Source organism: Ornithorhynchus anatinus, chromosome 12 (assembly GCF_004115215.2).
Source record: "Ornithorhynchus anatinus isolate Pmale09 chromosome 12, mOrnAna1.pri.v4, whole genome shotgun sequence".
Lineage (NCBI taxonomy): Eukaryota > Metazoa > Chordata > Mammalia > Monotremata > Ornithorhynchidae > Ornithorhynchus > Ornithorhynchus anatinus.
Genome location: NC_041739.1, coordinates 47581618 through 47603367, shown reverse-complemented (window position 1 = coordinate 47603367; position 21750 = coordinate 47581618). Strand labels below are relative to the sequence as shown.

General features: G+C 44.7%; 1 non-coding gene across 1 annotated transcript; it reads right to left on the bottom strand.

Moving 5' to 3' along the window:
• Positions 1-385: 385 nt before the first annotated feature.
• LOC114815709 lies at positions 386-523 on the bottom strand. Its single transcript, XR_003763511.1, has one exon. It is a non-coding gene; the product is annotated as a small nucleolar RNA SNORA7 (small nucleolar RNA).
• Between the last annotated feature and the right edge of the window lie 21227 nt (positions 524-21750).

Sequence of the window (21750 nt, the reverse complement as noted above, 5' to 3'; positions counted from 1 at the left end):
TACAATAGAGCACAATATAATAAAATAGGTATACACAATCTCCACCCATAAGGAGCTTATAGTCCAGAGGAGTTTAAATCTGTAATCACTGGGATAAATGCCTAATTCATCACAATGAATAACTCATAATTAAACCTCTGGATCCCACAGTGAATTAGGACCATCTGTCTTATGCCTTCGAGTCGTCTTCGACCCATAGCGACGCCACTGACAGGTCTCTCCCAGAGCGCCCACCTCCATCTGCAATCATTCCGGTAGTGGATCCTAGAGTTTTCTTGGGAAAAATACGGAAGTGGTTTAGCATCACCTCTTTCCGTGCAGTAAACTTGAATCTCCGCCCTCAACTCTCTCCCGTGCCGCTGTTGCCGAGCACGGGTGAGTTTTGACTTGTAGCAGACGGCCTTCCACTCACCAGCCACTGCCCAACCTAGGAATGGAATGGATAGGCCTCTGCCTGACTCTCCCTCCTGTAGTCGAGACCGGTAGAGTACTGGGAACTCTCCAGATGTGACCCTGAGAGGGGAATGGGGAGGGTAGGGGAGAATTTTGAGATTTGGGCCCAGTGTCTGTTGTTATCTTTGAGCCTCCTTAAAATATGCAAGTGGGGAAAGACAGACAAACATAATCATACGATTCAGAGCCTAGAGAATTAAGTGAATTCCACGATTCCCGTGTAGAACAGTCTTCTTGAGAAATCCTCACTTTCCAAGTTTTCCCACAGATCTTTTGAGACCAAGTTCTAGACTACAAACTGTAAGCTCTCTGTGGGCAGGGATCATGTCTACCAACTTTGTTAGAGTATAGCATTTAGTATAGTGATATGCACACAGTAAGCGCTCAATAAATACAGTTGATTGATTGACCAATTGGCCCATCTGTCTAACGAGAATTTTCCATATCTGTCCTTAAAAATTGACTTCATAGCTGGTCCCTAAAAATCAGTGTCTACCATTTCCCACTCCTCTCAGGGTGACACCTGGAGTGTTTCCAGTACGCTTCCGGTCTCGGCTACGGGAGGGAGAGTCAAGCAGAGGCCTGTCCGTTCCATTCCTAGCTTGGCCAGTGGCTAGCGTGTGAAAGGCCACCTGCTACAAGTCAAAACTCACCTATGCTGGGCAGCGGTGGTGTGGGAGAGAATCGAGGGCCAACACTCGAGTTTACTGAACAGAAGGCGGCAATGGTAAACCACTTCTGTAATTTTACCAAGAAAACTCTACGGATCCACTACCAGAATAACTGCAGATGGACAGCGGGGTTCTAGGAGATGTGTCCGTGGTGTCGCTACGGCTCGGAAATGACTCGATGGCATAAGACAAGACCATTTCCCGAGTGGGATGCTATTCAACAGCAGAAAGAGGGAGTATATTGTCACCAGGAGAGGATTTGAGGCGTCAGCCGGAATACTTTGTGACTTTCCTCGCAATCTTGAAACTATGGCTTCCCTGTACTTGTAATTTATTTGAGGATTTGTCCGTAGTGCTAGGTGGCAAGATAGCTGACAGCAGGGATTGTGCCCACTAACTCTATTGTACTCTCCCAAGCACCTAGTACAATGCTCTGCAAAGAGCAAGCGCTGAATATGTACTATTGATTAATCGATTGAGAACAAAATATCATAACCAGCTCTAGGGCCATCTGGTCCTGCGATAGTTCACACAAAGAGAGCAAAGAAAAAAATTAACTGAACAAAGAACCCCCCCCAAAAGGATCAAGAGCATTTTTCAGCAGCATGTTCGGCCCTTGGGGAAAATACAGATGCTAAATGAGGCAATCCCAACCCCGCAGCTGGGTGGGAGTAGTAGGTGGCCTGGTGCGAAGAACCCACAACCAGAAGTCCTGGGTTCTAATCGTGGCTCTACCCCCTGCCTGCTGGGGGACCTTGGGCAAGTCACTTGGCTTCTCTGTGCCTCAATGACCTCAATGTAAATTGGGGGTTAAATGTCTATTTTAACTCTCCCCCTGTGATTCCAATGTGAGACAAAGTTGATATCTGATCATTTCATATTTACCTCAATGAATGAATTCCACAATTATTATTAAGCAGCTTTCAAATGAATGGAAACATTCATTCATTCAATAGTGTTTATTGAGTGCTAACCATGTGCAGAGAAATGTACTAAATGCTTGGAATGTACAATCCGGCAACAGATGGAGACCATCCCTGCCCAATGACGGCTCACAATCTTAACGGGGGGACAGATGGCAAAGCCAAACAGAACAAAACAAAAACAAGACATCATCAGGATGAATAGAATCGAGGGGATGTACCCCTCATTAACAAAATATATAAGATGATGAATAGTCGCCAGGCGGGAGCCCAGCTCGGTCCCTCAACTCACCAAAGGGCTCAGGGCTGCCGGGCCTAGCCCGGCCCGGCCTCCCCCAAACACTTAACACCATGTGACAGATATAAACCCCTTCCTTATCCCATCACAGATGTTGGGAGCCAACAAGGGATGGGCAGAAGGGAGTGGGTCCCTTAAGAAGCCTTGATTAAAGGTTTTCCTCCCTTCACCAGAAGTAAACACTATTAGGAAGGCACAGTAACCCTGCCCCTAGGTTGATTTCTCTCTCTGATCTGAACCTTCGGGGCACCCGCCAAAGAATTCAGTTCCCAACTTGGCAGATCAAGGAGGCATCAGACAGAAATCTTCTTCCCTCTTGGATTTACAAAATCCAGTCTCAAGGATTAGGGTCAGAATTTCCTACTTTCTTTATCTTTTGTGTAAAATAAGGAGACAACTGTGCCTCAAAGATTTTTCAGCACACCATACATTCAATTCTTTCTTGATATTCCTTTATACTGGGTATTTTGTATAGAAAAGCATCAGGGAATTCAGAAATTCTCTACCAGAAGAAGCAAGGGTAATGTGAAGTGAGCAATGGGAACCACTGTGGTCTAGGAGGAAGAACATGAGCCCGGGAACCAGATAGTCTGGGTTCTAATCCTGGCTCTACCACTTCCCTGCTGTGGGTTCTTGGGCGAGTGGCTGAACTTCTCTGCGCCTCAGTCTCTTCAATTGCAAAATAGGGATACCCGTTCTCCCTCCTACTTGACTGTGAGCCCCATGAGGGGAAGGGACTGCATCTGGCCTGATTTACTTTTAACTACCCCAGTGCTTAGAACATTGCTCGATACATAGTGAGCACTTAACAAATATGGTAAAAAAGTGAGCAGGTATTACAATCGCCACCTCGCGTGAACCAACCAGGACTGCACTGGATCTGGGGAGCCTCGGTCAAACCACGCCTCTAATCACCAAGGTTACTGTGGAAAGTTTTTTACTTATTTTTTTACCAACGTGCAAGGGAGTGACGCACCCACACTCTCACTCACTCCACTCCACCAAGGGTCCAATACCAGTCCGCTGGTCAAAGGGGCCTGTTCTGCTGATGCTTCTTTCTGCTTCCAAGTGCTTCTGGCTTCTTCAGTGCTTGCTTCTCTGCATAGCTGCTGTATATTTCCGTGTAGGCCTCTTCAGAATTCAAAATGAGCGCCTTTTATCTGCCTTAGTAGTCACAGCTGTGGCTCTATGTGGCAGTTATCGATTGGTCCAGGCCCATTACCGGGTAGAGCAGGGCGAGTAGGCCACGCCTCTCTTCATGTTCCACCCCCATGGGCCTGGGATCACCTGTCTCAGGTAGAGCCCATCAGTGGCTTTGCGAGTTTCTTCCTTGTTGTTGTTCGGGGGATCACAAACAGTTGCTAATAAGGCAGCTTGCTGCGGGCTCACCACAAGAAATGCAGTAGCGCTGTGTATTATTTGCCCAAAAGCAATGTACTCCATTAAATGCATGGGAAAATATAACAGAAGCACAGATACGTCCCCTTCCCACGAGGAGCTTACATTCCGGTTGTGAGAGACAGGTATAAAAATAGCGATGAATAAAATAGATAATAGAATGTACAGTGGATTAGAAACCTACCCGCTCCTGAACTGATGTCATGCCCTTGCATACAACTTTTTGTTCTGACATCACATCACAAGAGAAAGAGTGGAGTAATGAGTTCTATAGTGGAATTTTTCCACCATAAATTACAGTGCGAGTTTTTCATTAATCCAGAGTGCGTACTATAATGTGAGTTTTCCATCAGCTCAGAGTGTGTACTAAAAGGGGGATTTTCAATCAGTACTCTACGGTGGGTTTTCTGTCAATGCAGAGTGTGTACTATAGAGCGAATTTTCCATCAGTCCAGAGTATATTATTACAATGTGAGTTTTCCACAGGTTTACAGTGAATACTATAGTATGAGTTTTCCGACTGCCCCAAGAGTATACCCTAAAGTGAGTTTCCCATCAGTCAAGGAGCATGTATCATAATATGAGTTTTCCATTCACTATAAATTTAACTCCCACATTATAGGGAAACTCAGTGTGAGCCAGGGGTTACTAGAAAGCCTAGAGAGAAGTTCCAGGCAGAGCAAGAATTCAACAGGGGAGTCGGGGAGCGGGCCGGTGAGGACACGCATGATCCCAGCTGCAGTTTGAGAAATGGCCTCCTTTATTCTGACTCAGAATCAGTTCGGCACCACTGACAGCTAACTAAAGACCACTTACTCTTGACAGCAATTTGCTTTCCGCATTCCCGTATTTTCCGTATCTCCCCCGTGCTCTTCTGTACTTGGAGCAGTGGGAGGGAAGAGCAAGGAACTGGGAGTGGGCCAGAGCAGAGCTAAAAAGGCAACTGTCAGGAGATAGGAATTTGATGATCGGACCTGAAGTAGTTGCCTTTTCACCTCCCCACTTCTCTCGCACCATTCCCATTCCAACCCCTTTCTCCAGCCCTCACCTCCCTCTGTCTCTGTCCGCCTCTGATCTCATTGGCAACATCCTGCTTTGGCTCAATCCCAAACCCCATCTATAATACTCCCTTCCCTTCCTCAGTGCTGTCTCTTCTTCTCCGTAATTACACCAGGCACTCTGAATTACGAAATCGTAATTTACTCCCTGTAGGAATGGGGAGGGTCTTTTTGGAATGGTAGAGAAAAACAAGGTTTCCCACAATCCTGCGTCTCTGTTGAAAACTGGTAGTCAGTTGTTCGAGGTAGAGCAGCACTGGGGTAGTCTAACCAAAAAGCGATGGCTCTTTTTGAGTAGAAGCTTCATACGGACCATGAGACGAAGAGACGAAAGGGAACCTACCAGCAAGCACTGCAAACAACCAACACAACAATACGGCAAAAAGTCTTTGAGCACAATGTGTTGGGACATGTGCAGGCCTCGTGTCTGCCAACCTTATTGTAATGTACTCTCCCAACAATCATAAGAATTAATAATCATAATAATAATTAGTAATGATGCTGGTTACTTTACCATGAGCCTTGCACTGCACTAAACGCTGGGATAAATACAAGATAATTAGAATGGACACAGTCCCTGTCCCATATGGGGCTCAGAGTTTCATTAGTCAAACTAGGAGGGAACAGTACAGTGCTCTGCACACAGTAGGTGCTCATTAAATACCACCGATGGATCGATTGATTCACTCACCCGAGAACCCATTGGCGAATTTCATCAACAGTGCTATCTTCCTTGAATACAAATGGTAAAACTGTGTTTTTGGCTGTCTTCCTTTATCTCCCCCTCTGCCAGACTATTCCTTTCAGACAGAAAAGAATCAATCAATCAACCAGTCAGTTGTATTTATTGAGAAGCAGCATGACCTAGTGGAAAGAGCACAGGCCTGGGAGTCAGAGGACCTGGGTTCTAATTGCAGGTCCGCCACGTACCTGCTGTGACCTTGGACAAGTCACTTCCCTTCTCTGGGCTTCAGTTCCCTCATCTACAAAATGGAGATTCAATGCCTGGTCTCCCTCCTATTCAAAGACCATGGGCCCCATGTGGAATCTGCTTATCTTATCACTACCCCAGTGCTTAGTTCAGTAGTAAGCACTTCAAGGCTATTATCATTATTATTGTTATTATTATTGTGCAACTATCGAGTGTGAGACATTGTACTGTGTTTGGGAAGTACAACAGAAGTGAGGCATATTTCCCCTACTCACAAACTAATGGGAACGGCCAGACAGATAAAAACTATATACAAATAATCTGAGTAGGAAGATATGATAGGAAATAATTCAACTTTATCAGGGTGAGATAGTAAGCAGTAATTGAATATGCAAAGGAAGATCCCATTAGAAATGTGCAAGTGTAGATAAGGGCTGAAGATAGGAATGAAATACTTGAGTGACAAACGTTGCTGTCGGGTCAGGGGGATGCAACTAGAGTTTTATGCATTATTCTGGGAGGGCTTCGTGAAATCTTCCTAATGGAGGTGGATTTGGGGGAGGTTTTGAAGATAATAATAATAATAATAATATTGTTTAAGCTCTTACTACGTGCCACCCACTGTATTAAGCAAAAGATAACCAGCTCCCACATGAGTCTCACAGTCTAAGCAGGAGGGCGAGAGGCATTGAATCCCCATTTTACAGATGAGGAAACCGAAGCACAGGGAAGTTGAGGGACTTGCCCAAGTTCACAAAGCAGGTAAGTGGGGGGTGAAAATGGAAGGGCTGTGATAGTAGTAGTAATAATGATAATTTTTTTTAAGCATTTACTATGTGCCAAGCACTACTGTGCTCTTACTGTGTTCAGAGCACTTTACTAAATTCTGGAAGAAGATACATGAGTGGGAATGAAACGAGGCCCCGTCTCTTGAAGGGCTCACCATCTAAAAATTACCACTACTTAGTAGTATTAGTGTTAGTAATACTTGTAATAATAATAATACTAGCAATTATGGTATTTATTAAGCACTTACTACCTGCCAGGCACTGTACTAAAGTGCCGGGGTGGATAAAAGCAAGTAGGGTTGGACACAATACCTGTCCCACATAGGGCTCCCAGTCTTATTCCTCATTTTACAGATGAGTTAACTGAGGCCCAGAGAAGTGAAGTGACTTGCCTAAGGTCACGCAGCAGATAAGTGGCGGAGCCGGAATTAGCATCCTTGACCTTCTGGCTCCCCGCCCGTGTTCTATCCACTACATCAGTAGCAACGGCAGAAGGGATTGTGCTTAATAATATCTATTAAGCATTTATTGGGTGCAGATCACAGTATCAAGCACTGGGAAAGAATATAGATGGGAATTAGATGTGACCCCGTGGTCTCTGTCCCAGGCGGGAGAGGAGCGGGAGGGCCTTGTGTTGTCTGACAGATTTGCGGTGGTGGGGTATTTCTGGCCAGGAGATCACAGTGTGAGGAAGAGGGTGGAGGTGAAAGAGATTTTTGTTTTTTTCCAGTGATGTTTGTTAAGTGCTTAGGTTGTATAGAACACTGTTCTAAGCACTGGGGTAGGTACGAGTTAATTAGGTTAGACAGAGTCCCTGTCCCCTAAGGGGTTCACAGTCTAAGTAGGAGGGAAAACAGTCATTTTAATCCCCATTTTCCAGTTGAGGAAACTGAGGTCCAGAGGGACTTGTCCAAGGTCAGCCAGCAAGTAATTGGCAGAACAGGGATGAGAAGCCAGGTCCTCCGACTTCCAGGCCCATATTCTTTTCACTAGGCCAACTAAGAGTTGAGAACGAGGTACAGTGAGAAGGTGCGCTCGGAAGGAAAAGAACACGCACTGGGGCGTAGCCGGTAAAGAATTAGGAAGGGGAGCTCCAGAATAAGCCCTTATTAATCTACAGATCAATCGATCAAACAAATTTAATGAGCACTTACTGTGGGCAGAGAACTGTACTAAGCACTTGGGAGAGTACAATAAAATAGTTGGGAGACACGTTTCCTGCCCACAGTGAGCTAGAGATCTAGTGATCATTTAAGTGTTCGGCTCTTTTGAACCAACGCAAATATGTCAGCGGAAATGCTGGCCAATAAAAGTAAAAATAAAAAATAAATCACCTCTTGGATCATTCCCCAAATCTAGCAGAGCAAGGGTGAATTACTGATCTGGATGCTATCTCCTCTCAATTCTTTTAATCACAGAGTTGTGGCAGGCATGGCTGCCTGGATGAAGAGATAATGAAACCGAAATAAAATTATCATAACAATCAAAAGGTCAGAAATCCAGGTAGAGTAATCAAAAAAAGTCATATCATCTCATAAATGTTCTTAGCCTTGAGGACAATGACATAAAGAATAGTTCAGTTGTGTTTTACAATAGCCTTGATCTTTGAATCTTCACATCTTTTTTTTCCTTTGATGATTTCTAGAAAGGTAATAACCCTGTCTTTTTTATTAGACTCTACAGGGCCCAAAGTTTTCAGCCAGGTTTCATCCGGTGTCTTAGGGGAGAGCCTGTGTGTCAAGAACTGTAGAAAAGACTTTCTCAAAATCCGCCCCTCAAGGAAAACTTCCAGTAACGGCAAATTCCGCTGAGGCCTATGTTGAGTTTGAATCCTTTAAATAATAATATCTGAGGCAAGAACCAGCATGATGCAGTGGACAGAGCCCTGGGGGTCAGAAGGTCATGACTACTTGTCTGCTTTGTGACCTTGAGCAAGTCATTTAACCTCTCTGGGCCTCAGTTACCTCATCTGTAAAATGGGGATGAAGACTGTGAGCCCCACATGGGACAACTTGATTACCGTGTATCTACCCCATCGCTTAGGACAGTGCTTGGCACATAGTAAGCACTTAACAAATACCATAATTGCTTTCATTGTTGTTGTTACTATGAGCTAAGCACTGTACTAAGCTGGCTGCTCTAGGGTCAGCTTACTCACTATGCCTCGATCTCAACTACCTCATCGCCGACCCCTTTCCCGCATCCTCCTCCTGGACTAGAAACTCCATCCCGCTCCACATATGCCAGACCACCACTCTCTCCCTTCCGCTTTGTCTGTCCACTTAATTCCCAACCCCACAGAACCTGTGGACAAATCTTTAAATTATAGATTTCAAATTATTTATTCATATATGGCCATCTCACCTTCTAGACTCTAAGTTTGTTATGGGCAGGGAACGTGTCTACTAATTCTGTTGTGTGGAACTCTCCGTAGTGGTCATTACAGTGCTCTACACAGAGTAAGTGCTCAATAAATACCATAGATTGATTGAGTGACCAAGGACTGGGGTAGATACAAGATAATCAGATCAGAACCAGTTCCAGTTTAAGGGGGAAAGAGAACAGGAATTTAACCACCATTTAACAGATGAAGAAACTAAGACACAAAAAGAGTTAAAGGACTTTCCAGAACACCCTCACTTGCCTGGTTCTCACTGGTGTTAGATCCAAATCGAAACAGCAGTAGTTTTCTTCTACCAAAACCCTGTCCTCCGTCGGACTTTCCCAACTGTAGACGACGCTACCATCCTCCCTGTCTCACCACCTTGGTATTATCCTGGATTCATCTCTCTCATTCATCCCACACAATGAGTCTGCCACTAATCAAGTCACTTCTACCTTTGTAACATCTCTAGAATCCACCTGTTCCTCTCCAACCAAAATTCTACCACCCTAATCTAAGCCCTTATCACGCCCCGCCTTGACTACTGCATCAGCCTTCTCATCGACCTCCCTGACTCCTGTCTCTCCATGATCCAATCCTTACTTCACTCTGCTGCCTGGTTCTTTTTACTGAAACATCATTCATTCCTCAATCATCTCCAATAATCTCCATCAGCTCTCTCCCTCCTACTTAACTTTGCTGATTTCACCCCCAACCTGCACACCCCACTCTTTTAACACCAACCTTCTCTCTGTACCTTGATCTCATCTATCCCACTTCAAACCCCTTGCCAACACCCTCCCTCGGGCCTGGAACTCTCCCTCCCTTCATATCTGACTGTCCACCTCTCTCCCCACCTTCAAAACCCTTCTAAAATCACATCTCCTCCAAGAGGCTTTCCCTAAGGCCTTGATTTCCCCACCTGTCCTTCCCTCCGTGCCCTCGGCTATGATTTGGTTGCAAATAATAAGTGCTTACTATGTGCCGAGCACTATTCTATGAACCCCTTAAGTACCTTAGTACTCAACCCAGCACCACAGTACTATAAATTCTGACTCTGGACTGTAAGTTCCTTGTGAACAGGGAACATATCTATCAACTCTGTTAACAATTAATGCTACTAATAATAATTATGGTATTTCTTAAGGGCTTAATATGAGGCAGTCACTGTGCTAAGCGCGAGGGTAGACACAAGCAAGTGGTTTGTGCACAGTCCCTGTTCCACATGGGGCTCACAGTCTTAATCCCCATTTTACGGATGAGGGAACTGACGCTCGGAGAAGTGAAGTGACTTGGACAAGGTCACACAGCAGACAAGTGGCGGGGCAGGATTAGAACCCAGGGCCTTCTGACTTCCAGGCCCACACTCGATCCAGTAGGCCATGCTGTTTCTCTGCTTCTGCTTCTCTGTTCTATTGCACTCTTCCAAGCACTTAGTACAGTGTTCTGCACATAGTAAGTGCTGAATAAATATGATTGAGTGAGTGAGTGAGTGAGTGAGTGAGTGAGTGAGTGAGTGAGTGAGTGATGAAATATTTCTGTAAATATTCTTATACTCTATTTCCCCTAAGCTTAATGAAATTTAATGTGTATCTCCTACTCTAGTCTGTAAACGCCTTCTCAGAAGGAGCTGGGTTCTAATCCCAGTTCCACCGTATGTCGGCTATGTGATCTTGGACAAGTCTCTTAAACTTATCTGGGCCTCAGTTACCTCGTTTGTAAAATCAGGATTAAGAGTGTGAGCTCAGTGTGGGACAGGGACTGTGTCCAACCTGATTAACTTGTATCTATCCCAGCACTTGGAACAGTGCTTGACATGGGGTTTGACACTTTCCAAGCACTTAGTACAGTGCTCTGCACACAGTAATCGCTCAATAAATATGATTGAATGAATAATAATGATAATAAAGGTATTTGTTAAGCACTTACCATGTGCCAGGCACCGTTCTAAGCACTGGGGTGGACCTGATTAACTTGTATCTACCCCAGAGCTTAGAACAGTTCTTGACATGGCGATTGAAACTTTCTAAGCATTTAGTGCTCTGCACATAGTAATGGTTCAATAAATATGATTGAATGAATAATAAAGGTATTTGTTAAGTGCCTACTATGTGCCAAACATTGTTCTAAACACTGGAGTGGATACAAGGTAATCAGGTTGTCCCATGTGGGGCTCACAGTCTTAATCCTCATACTACAGATGAGGTAACTGAGGCACAGAGAAGTTAAGTGGCTTGCCCAAGGTCACACAGCCGACAAGTGGCAGAGCCGGAATTAGAACCCACATCCTCTGACTCCCAGGTCTGGGCTTTTTCCACTAAGCTACTCGGCTTCTCCATGAACAGGGACTGTGTCCAACCTGATGAACTTATATCCACCCCAGTGCTTAGAACAGTGAGTGGTACTTAGTAAGCATTTAACAAATATCACAATTATCAGTATTATTACTCTCCCAAGTGCTTAATACAGTGCTATGCAGAGAGTAAGAACTCAAAAAAATACCACTGATTGATTGTTTTATTGAAGAAAACACAGAGATGTGGGTACATGTCTATCCCCTGTTCTCATTTTTTCTCAGCATAGTCATGGATTTAATGAGTTGTTTACCTCATACAAGGTTATTGGAACAATGAGGGACAATTCATAGAGAAATTCGTAAGAGAAGCAGTCTTGCCTAGTGGATAGAGCACAGGCCTGGGAGTCAGAAGGAACTGAGTTCTAATCCTGGTTCTGCCACATGCCTGCTGTGTGACTTTAGGCAAGTCACTTCACTTTGCTGTGCTTCAGTTACCTCATCTGTAAAATGGAGATTAAGACTCTGAGCCCCATGTGGGATATGGACTGTGTCCAGGCTGATTAGCTTGTATCTGCCCCAGGGTTCAGTACAGTGACTGGTAAATAATAAGTATTTAACACATACCATAAAAAAATCCACTTTACAATCTAAAGGAGTGAGATCCAGGCATACAGACTAAATTATTAGCTCTCCAAAGCTAATAAACCTTCAAATGTTTTCATCAGCAGGACACTGAAATGTAAAACAGTACTAACAGTTCAAGACTAACAGTGTAAAGAACAACAAGCCTTAATCAATCAATCCATTAAGCATTAATCAATCAATCAATCACATTTAGTGAGCACTTACTGTGTGCAGAGCACTGACTAAACCTTGTTGACACCCAGAGCTATGACTGAAATCAGAAGCTGGGGAGGGGATTATCAGTGAGAAAACATAAATGAGGGGGAATAAAAATGTTGTCCCTTAATTTAGAATCCATTGAGAAACCATGGACTCGATGGAAGTGGAAAACCTCCATACCTAATGACTCTCCTTTGTTAAGCGACCCCCCAGTCCAATAATGATGATGGAGCCTCTCCGAAGGAATGATGGATGAGTCTCGGGCCTGCAATCTGCAGAATGAGGCCCTGCAGGGAGGAATTGATTCTAGTGCTAGTGGTTTGTGCAGCCTACTCGCACTCCCTCATCCCTCTCAGTCATGTTCCTGCTGGAGCTCGGAGTACAACAAGCTCGTATCAGTCAGATAATTCTCTCCCTGCCTTCAAAGCCTTATGCTTTGAAGGCACATCTCCTTCAAGAAGCCTTCCCTGACTTAGCCCTCCTCTCTTCTTCTCCCACTCCCTTCTGTGTCACCCTGACTTCATTCATCCACCATCCCATCCCCACAGCACATCTGTATACATCTGTATATATATATCTGTAATTTATTTATTTATTTACGTATATCGATGTCTGTCTCCTTCTCTAGATTAGGAGCTCGCTGTGGGCAGAGAATGTGTTCTTTGTTATATTGTACTCTCCCAACTGCTTAGTACACAGTTAGAGCTCAATAAATACGATTCAATGAACAAGCAAGTCGGCAAGGAGGGGTGCAGCAAATTACCCAGTCAGTCAGTCAATTGTATTTATTAAGCACTTACTGGGTGCAGAGCACTGTAGTAAGTACTTGGGAGAATACAATATAACAATAAACAAACATATTCCCTGTCCACAATGCAGGCAAAATAGGGCAGATATTTTAGGGGAATTGAGCACGTGGAGAGATCAGACTTCAGTAAGATAGAAAATCACTCCTTAGGGTCTTTCCAGTCCTGATTGGGGATGTCTCAGTCTTTTTGGAGACCTGGGATTACCCAAATTTGGGAGTCCATTTACTAAGTATTTGGGAGAGTACAACATAACAATAAACAAATATATTCCCCATCCACAGTGCAGGCAAAATAGGGCAGATATTTTAAGGGAATTGAGCACGTGGAGAGATCAGACTTCCGTAAGCCAGAAAATCACTCCTTAGGGTCTTTCCAGTCCTGATGGGGATGTCTCAGTCTTTTTGGAGCCCTGGGATTACCCAAATTTGGGACTCCATTCAGAACAGCTCTGGGAATGATCACTCCCATCCCATGATGAAGTGGAGACTTATGGAGGACCCAGGTATGGCTGAAGGAGGCACAACATAATATTAAGGCTGAGCCATGGGGTTTTGACCCAGAAAATGGTTTCAATCAATCAATCAATCAATTATATTTATTGAGCGCTTACTGCATGCAGAGCACTGACTAAGTGCTTGGGAGAGTCTTATGCCAACGAGTCATTTCCAACCCATAGCGACACCACAGACATATCTTTCGCGGAACGCCCCATTCTCTCCGTCTGCAAAGATTCTGGTAGTGTATCCATAAAGTGTTCTTGGTAAAAATGCAGAAGCGGTTTACCATCGCCTCCTTCTGCGCAGTAAACTTGAGTCTCCGCCCTCGACTCTCTCCCCTGCTGCTGCTGCCCAGCACAGGTGAGTTACCTTGTAACAGATGGCCTTCCACTCGCTAGCCATCGCCTAAGCTAGGAATGGAATGGCTATGCCTCTGCTTGGCTCTCTGTCCCATAGCCGAGACTGGTAGAGGACTGGAAACTCTCCAGGTGCGACCTTGAGAGGGAACATGGGAGAGTACAACACATCAATATGACACACACATTCCCTGACCACAACATAAGGAGCTTACAGTGTAGAGGGGAAGACAGACAACAATATAAATAAATATATTTTGGATACGTACATAAATGCTGTGGGACTTGGGGCAGGTGAATAAAGGGAGCAAATCAGTGTGAGGCAGAAGGGAAAAGAGGACATGAAGGCTTTAGTCAGGGAAGGCCTCTTGGAGGAGATGTGTCTTCAAAAAGGCTTGGAAGGTGGGGAAAGTAATCGCCTGTGGATATGAAAAGGGAGGTCCTTCCAGGCCAGGGGCAAAATGTGGGTGAGAGGTTGGCGACGAGATAGATAAGATTGATATACAGTGGGTAGGTTGGCTTTAAAGGAGCGAAGTGTGAAGTGTGAAGTGAAGTGAGCAGGCTGAGTTGTAGTAGGAGAACAGAGACGTGAGGTAAGAGGGGAAAGGTGGCTGACTGCTTTAATACTGATGGCAAGGTGTTTCTGTTTGATGTGGAGGTGAATGGGCAACCCATGGAGGTTCTTGAGGCGTCGGGAACATGAACTGAATGTTTCTGTGGAAAAATGATCCAGGCAGCAGAGTGAAGTATGGGCTGGAGTGGGGAGAAATAGGGAGGAGGAAGGTCAGCCAAGAGGCCTCCTTGCTGATACAGTAATCAGTGTGGGATAGGATGAGTGCTTGGATTAACTTGATAGCTGTTTGGATGGAGAGGAAAAGGTGGATTTTAACAAAGTCGTGAAGGTTGAACCAACAGGATTTAGTGATCGATTGAATAGGTGAACTGACAGAGATAGAGGAGTCAAGGATAATGCCAAGGCAGACACTGCTGCCCATATTAGCTAGGTGTTTCGGCGGGATCCCTGCTTGGTCTGTCCACCACATGGAATGCCTTGATGGATCTTCGGTCAGAAACCATCGCCATCGAGAACGTGGCCGCCAAGACGGAGGCGGGACTGAAACTTATGTCCCCTGATTCCCATAGTGTGCTCTTTCCACTAGACCAACGGCCCCCATATACCACTATGTTAAACATCTCAACTAATCCATTAATCAATCAGTGGTATTTATTGAGCGTTTACTCTGTGCAGAGCACTGTACTGAGCCATTGGGAAAGTACATTACAACAGAGTTGGAAGACAGGATCCCTGACCACAAGGAACTTACAGTCTAAAAGGAGAGATGGGTATCAAAATAGATCTGTAGACAGGCACTCTAAATTGTTGTTTAATCTTTGTTAAAGCAATTAAGTTATCAACATCTTCCTCGATTATTCCTAAATGAATTTGCCTTTCCGGTACAACAATCTCTATGGTTACCCGCTCAGAGGATTTCATCTCCATCTAACAAATCTGATGCAAACATGGAGTAGAATTTCCTCCAAAATCCATTTATTGCTGATTGCTTACCTCAGTTCAGGTGGGGAAAAGATGGGGAGAGATTTTCTTAGCTGGAGTCCTCTGCTGAAGCATCAGGGGAGAAGCAGTGTTATCTAGTGGGTAGATACCAGGTCTGACGGTCTGATGGATCTGGGTTCTAATCCCAGCTGCACCACGTGTGACCTGGAGAAAGTCACTTAACTTCTCGGCTCCTCAGTTACCTCATCTGTAAAATGGGGATTAAGATTGTGAGCCCCCAAGTGGGACAGGAACTGTGTCTAATCCAATTTGCTTCTTAGAACAGTGCCTGACACAAAATAAGCACTTAACAAATGTCACTATTATTATTATTATTATTGTTTTTATTATTATCATCACCAAGTCGCCAACCCTTGGCTCTTGAGACATACCTGACTCTACTGTTTCTAGCAGAGGTGCTTCATAGGAACCATCACCTCCCAAACTCAGCAGTGTGAGGGAGGCACCATTAGTTGCCCATCCACAGAAACAAGTTGAGCAGGAAGTTGGACAGGAAATAGTTGTCCTTTCCCTTTAATCCAGGAAGGACCTAGAAGGGAATCTGTGTTTTCTTGTTTAGTTCAGCGTTCTGTGTTCTGTCTGTGTTTTGCACAGTGAGTGCTTCCCACACAGTAAGCGCTCAATAAGTATGATTGAATGAATGATTGAGTCAAGATGGCGGCTTCTCTGCTCCCCAGAAGGCTGACCATGCTCCTCTCCTGAGCTGCAGCCTTCCCACCCACTGCTGCCAGTCAACTGTATTTATTGAGTGCTTACCGTGTGCAGAGCACTGACCTGAGCACGAAGCTACTATGATCAAGCAGCAGAGACAGCGAGGCAGGAAAGGGGACCACTCGCTCGAATGCTGGTGGCCTCGTACACGACTGTGGCTCTGATGGGCTGTGGATTAAAGGAAGTGGAGATTAATGAAAACCCCACCGGTGCAGCATTGCCTTGGAATCGTTCAATAAATCAATGAATGGTATTTACTGAGCGTTGACTATGTATTATGTACAACAGAATTAGCAGTTGTGTTCCCTACCTGTAACGAGCTTACAGTCTAGAGTTTTGGAGAGTCTAGTGGGGAGACATGGGGTGCAGAGGTGAAGCTCTGTCATGCATCATGGCCTAGTGGATTAGAGCACAGGCCTGAGAGCCAGAAGTTCATGGGTTCTAATCCCCACTTCACCAATTGTCTTCTATGCTTGGCTCAGTGGTAAGAGCCCGGGCTAGGGAGCCAGAAGTCATGGGTTCGAATCCCAGCTCTGCCACTTGGCAGCTGTGTGACCGTGGGCAAGTCACTTAACTTCTCTGTGCCTCAGTTACTTCATCTGGAAAATTGGGATTAACTGTGAGCCTCACATGGGACAACGTGATTACCCTGTTTCTACCCCAGCGCTTAGAACAGTGCTCTGCACGTAGCAAGCGCTTAACAAATACCAACTTCACTGCTCTGGGCCTCAGTAACCTCATCTGTAAAATGGGGATTGAGATTGTGAGCCCCATGTGGGACAGGGACTGTGTCCAACCTCATTTGCTTAGGACAGTGTCTGACACACAGAAAGTGCTTAAGAAATACCATCATTGTTATTAATTATTATTATTATTATTGCAAAGTGGGGACCACAGCTACATTATCCAAGTTGTAACTTCCATGTCCATCACCTCTGGTCTTGGAATCACTTTCTGAGATGAAAACATAGATGTTCTCTCTGTTTCTCTTGCTCATTCTCTGTCTCTCCCCCCTCTCTTCTTCTTTTTATCTCTCTTTCTAATTTTCCCTCTCTCATTCTCTTTTTCTTTTTCTCACTCTCTCTCCTCCTCCTTTCTCTTTCCTCTTCTTACCCCCTTCCTTTTGGATGTCTTCATTTTCTCTCTCCCCTTATCTCTTCTCTCTCACCCACTCTGTAACCCATTAGACAACGAACCTTCATTAAGCCACAAAGTAAGCCATGCTAATGTGTGTTTAAACTGCTTGATTAGTTCTTAGTGCATCAGGTGCTCAGTGGTTTCTCTTTCAAATTAACAGATTCAGAAGCAGCAAGGTCTAGCGGAAAGAGCATGGGCCTGGGACTCAAAGCACCTGGGTCCTAATCCGGCTCTGTCACTTATTACAGTGTGACCTTGCACAAGTCACTTAACTTCTCTCGGTTACCCCTTCTGTAAAATGGGGATTAAATGTTCCTCCGTCCGAGTTAGAGTGAAAGACTCATGTGAGACAGGGACTGTGTTCGGGTTGATTAATTTGTATCTGCCCCTGTGCTTAGAACAGAATCTGGCACATAGTAAGTGCTTAACAAGTACCATTAAAAAAAAGTCGCTTATCGTTAGATAAGGCATCTAACACTATAGGCTGGGTATTTACGAAAGCGAGGTGGTTTAATCTGGGGTCAGGTGTCAAACAAAACTAGGTGTATTCCCAGGTTGTCTGTATCATGGAGTGGCTGTGACCTGGGGTGAGGTATCAACAGCAGCTGTATGTCTGTGACGTATATATCGTGGGGTTACTTACTGTAATCAGGGTATTCCGGTAGTCCATCTTTTTTGTTTTTTTTTAATAATTAAGCAAAATTGAGAGGGTCAAAGCATACCAGAAGGGAGAGTCTTATGACGCCACATTTAGAATAGGCTGAACTTTTAAACAATGAATGAGAATGGTCATCCGATGAACTGATACATTGTACTATTAGCAGTACATATCTGGTTTAGTTCCCAAAGCCAACAAACACAATAAACAGATACATAAACAAATTCACATATAAAAAATACAAATATTTACATATACCGCTACAAGAGCAGATACAGTCGTGCACATATAATAGATACATACCCAGCTACACAAATACACACTCAAATGCACAGAAATATGCACAGATGTACAAACTAATATGAACATCAGGGCTTAGTAAAGTACTTTTCAACCGGTAGTACTCTATAAAATAGCAGTGATTGATTGACCTACACAAAACACACAGATACAAACAAATACACACAGATATACATATGCAAAGACCCAAAAAAAAAATCACCACTTAGTACAGTGCTCTGCACATAGTAAACATGCAATAAATACGATTTATTGATTGATACACAGGCACCCAAACAACTTTATATCAAACATTCACTGACCCAGAAGAAGATACATATATAAACACAGACACGTACACAGAGACACAAATGGCTATATATGTCTACCCATAGATGCATACACAGATATATAATGTACATAGAGACTCAAATGGCTACATATATTTATATGTATAGGTGTATTCTAGACTGTGAGCCCAGTGTTGGCTAGGGATTGTCCCTATTTGTTGATGAATTGTACTTTCCAAGTGCTTAGAACAGTGCCTTGAATACAGTAAGCGCTCAATAAATACGACTGTATGAATACACAGACGCATACACTGGCTCTCAGATAACAGTCACACAGATATATATGCAAACCCATAGACAGATGCATATCCAGATACACAAAGAGATGCACATCTTTAAAATTTATCTCTAAAATACCTCCGCGATGGGCCAAACGTAGCCGCTACAAATTCTTTCCCCATTCTCAGATGCTAGGATGCTGCTTATGCCTCACTTGATAGACATTACACCATGTACAAAGACAGAATTTGTTTTACGGTTCAAAACTGGTACACCTTAACCCAAACTTTAAAATGAGCTAAAATGAGAGAACCGAAATGTGTCGCTGCTTCCATCTGTTATAGCAGAAAGGGACTGGAAATAAGCTTCTTTTCGCATGGTATTGGTTAAGTGCCTACTATGTGCCAGGCACTGTATTAAGCACTGGAGTCATTACAACATAATCAGGTAGGACACAGCCCATGTCCCATATGGGGCTCACAGTCTTAATCCCCATTTTACAGATGAGCTACCTGAGGCCCAGAGAAATTAAGTGACTTGCCCCGGGTCGCACAACAGACAAGTGGTGGAGCTGGGATTTGAACCCACGTCCTATGAGTCCCAGACCTGTGCTTTTTTTTCACTCGGTCAAACTGCTTCTGAGAGTTCTTGCCAAACTTTAGGCCTCCGGAGGAGATGGAATAACATGTTACCAGACTCAGTGTTTGAAGAAAAGACCAAGTGGTGTCATTGAGACACCCCTGATGGCCTAACAGGTCTCCTGGAAGAGGTGGCTGAGGCTTGAGGGATTTCTTAATCACTTACCTTGGTGGTTTTCTGTGCAGAGTCCCACTGTGAAGGCAGGGGCTCCCTCTAACAGGCCGACGCTGAGATTTAATTTCCTCCTGTGCCTCTACAGGTCAGAATCCACCGGGATTGACACTGTGGTTATTGTGTCATCTCCTTAAATGGGCCCCTGAGAGCAGGACCCTGCTTCCCCATGAAAATGAACACCAAAGAACAACAGTCCATTTAGTGTGTCAGACCAATGATCCATCCGGTCAGGGACCCATCCCCAACAATGGCAACTTGGAAGTACCATGAGGTGGTTGTTCTCCTTGACACCCAACCTAATGGTTAGGGAGAGACCCTGGGACATGCCTAAATTTTCTTCTCTACATCCCCAACTTTCCCTGAAGTACCATCATGGACCAAAGACATGCTAGAGACCGGGCAACGGAGTCTGCCTAATCAAAGACAGGGCCAAGGCCTAAGTCTGTTTCCCTCAGTCCCTCAGTTTCGCGGAGTCCCTCAGACTCTGGCTGAGCCCTTCTCTGCCTGACCCTTCTCTGCCTGACCCTGGATTAGCCACCTTCTAAAGGTCAGTTTCCCCTGAGTTGGGGAAGAGAATGTGATACCAATGACCTGCATTATTATTTCCCACACCTGACATCCACCCCCCACTCCTACTCCCCAGTTTGAGAGAAAGGGGCCTCTTTACTACCAATCATTAATCAGTCACTGGTATTTATTGGGTGCTTCCTGTGTGTGGAGGGTACTGGAGTACCCATTGGCTTTAAAGTACTCCATCACCTCACCCTTTCCTACCTCACCTCACTTCTCTCCTTCTACAACCCAGCCCTTCTCTCCTCTGGTGCTTACCTTCTCGCTGTGCCTCCATCTCGCCTGTCTCTCCGCTGACCCCCGGCCCACGTCCTACCTCTGGCCTGGACCACACTCCCTCCTGAAAACCTCCAGACCATTACTCTCCCCCACTTCAAAGCCTTACTGAAGGCTCATTTCCTTCAAGAGGCCTTCCCTGACTAAGCCCCACTTTTCCTCAACCTCCACTCCCTTCTGCGTCACCCTGACTCACTCCCTTTGCTCTTCCCCCCTCTCCCCACCCCACAACACTTGTGTGTATATCTACAATTTTATTTATTAATATTGATTTCTGTTTACAGGTATTGATGTCTGGCTCCCCGCCTCTAGACTGTTAGCTCACTGTGGGCAGAGATTTTATTGCTGTATGCTACTTTTCCAAACTTTTAGTAGAGAGTTCTGCACACAGTAGGTGCTCAATAAATGCTATTAAATGAATAAATGAATGAGTAAGCCCTTGGAAAAGGATAGTAGAGTAGGTAGGCCCCATCTCAACCCTAGAGGAGTTTTCTTGTGCAGTCACAAGACACCGTGGCTTATAAACTAGTTGTCTTGAGCCAGTGATGGAGAGAGATACCTAAGTCTTGCCCGTGGTGTTGGCTGGGTCATAGGGCCAGGGAGGAGAAATAGCTGATAGATGGCTCATGCTATCGATAAAGTACTTACTAAGGGATGGGCACTGTGCTAAGTACTGGAGAAGACCCACAATTAATCATTCAATCCAGCTCCAGGCCCATCCGGGGTTTACAATCTAAGTGAGGGAGTATAGAGCTTTGGGAAACAATTATAAATATAAAATCCATTATCAAAGTTATCACCAGAGCACAGCCACCTACAACACGTTGTCTGTAGTTGTGCAGTGCCATAAAGCAGGAATACTGTTACAAACCCTTCCCCCAACCCCTCGGAAATTACCTACTTATCTTTATGTTCTACTGCTTCCCCCAGCTTGTCAGCTGTGTGACTGTGGACAAGTCGCTTCACTTCTCTGTGCCTCAGTTACCTCATCTGAAAAATGGGGATTAAGACTGTGAGCCTCACGTGGGACAACCTGATTACCCTGTATCTCCCCGAGTGCTTAGAACAGTGTTCTGCACATAGTAAGCGCTTAACAAATACCAACATTATTATTATTATATTTTATTTTATTGCCTGTTTCCCCCAGTCTACTCTACTGTATTATACTCTCTCAAGTGCCTAACACAATGCTCTGCACACAGCAACTGCTCAATAAATACCACTGGTGGAACCAAATAAGTGAAACCATTCACCGAAAACCATTAGCCCACGGCTAACCTGCATATAATCGGGAATGGGGAGATACAGTTTTAGAGAAGTGGTATGACCTAGTGGAAAGAGAATGGGTGTGGGAATCAGAGGGCCTAGAACTAGGTTCTAGTTACCTAAGAACTAGGTAACCAGTTCAGCCAGTTACCTTCTGTGTGGCCTCAGGCAAGTCGCCTAACTTCTCTGAG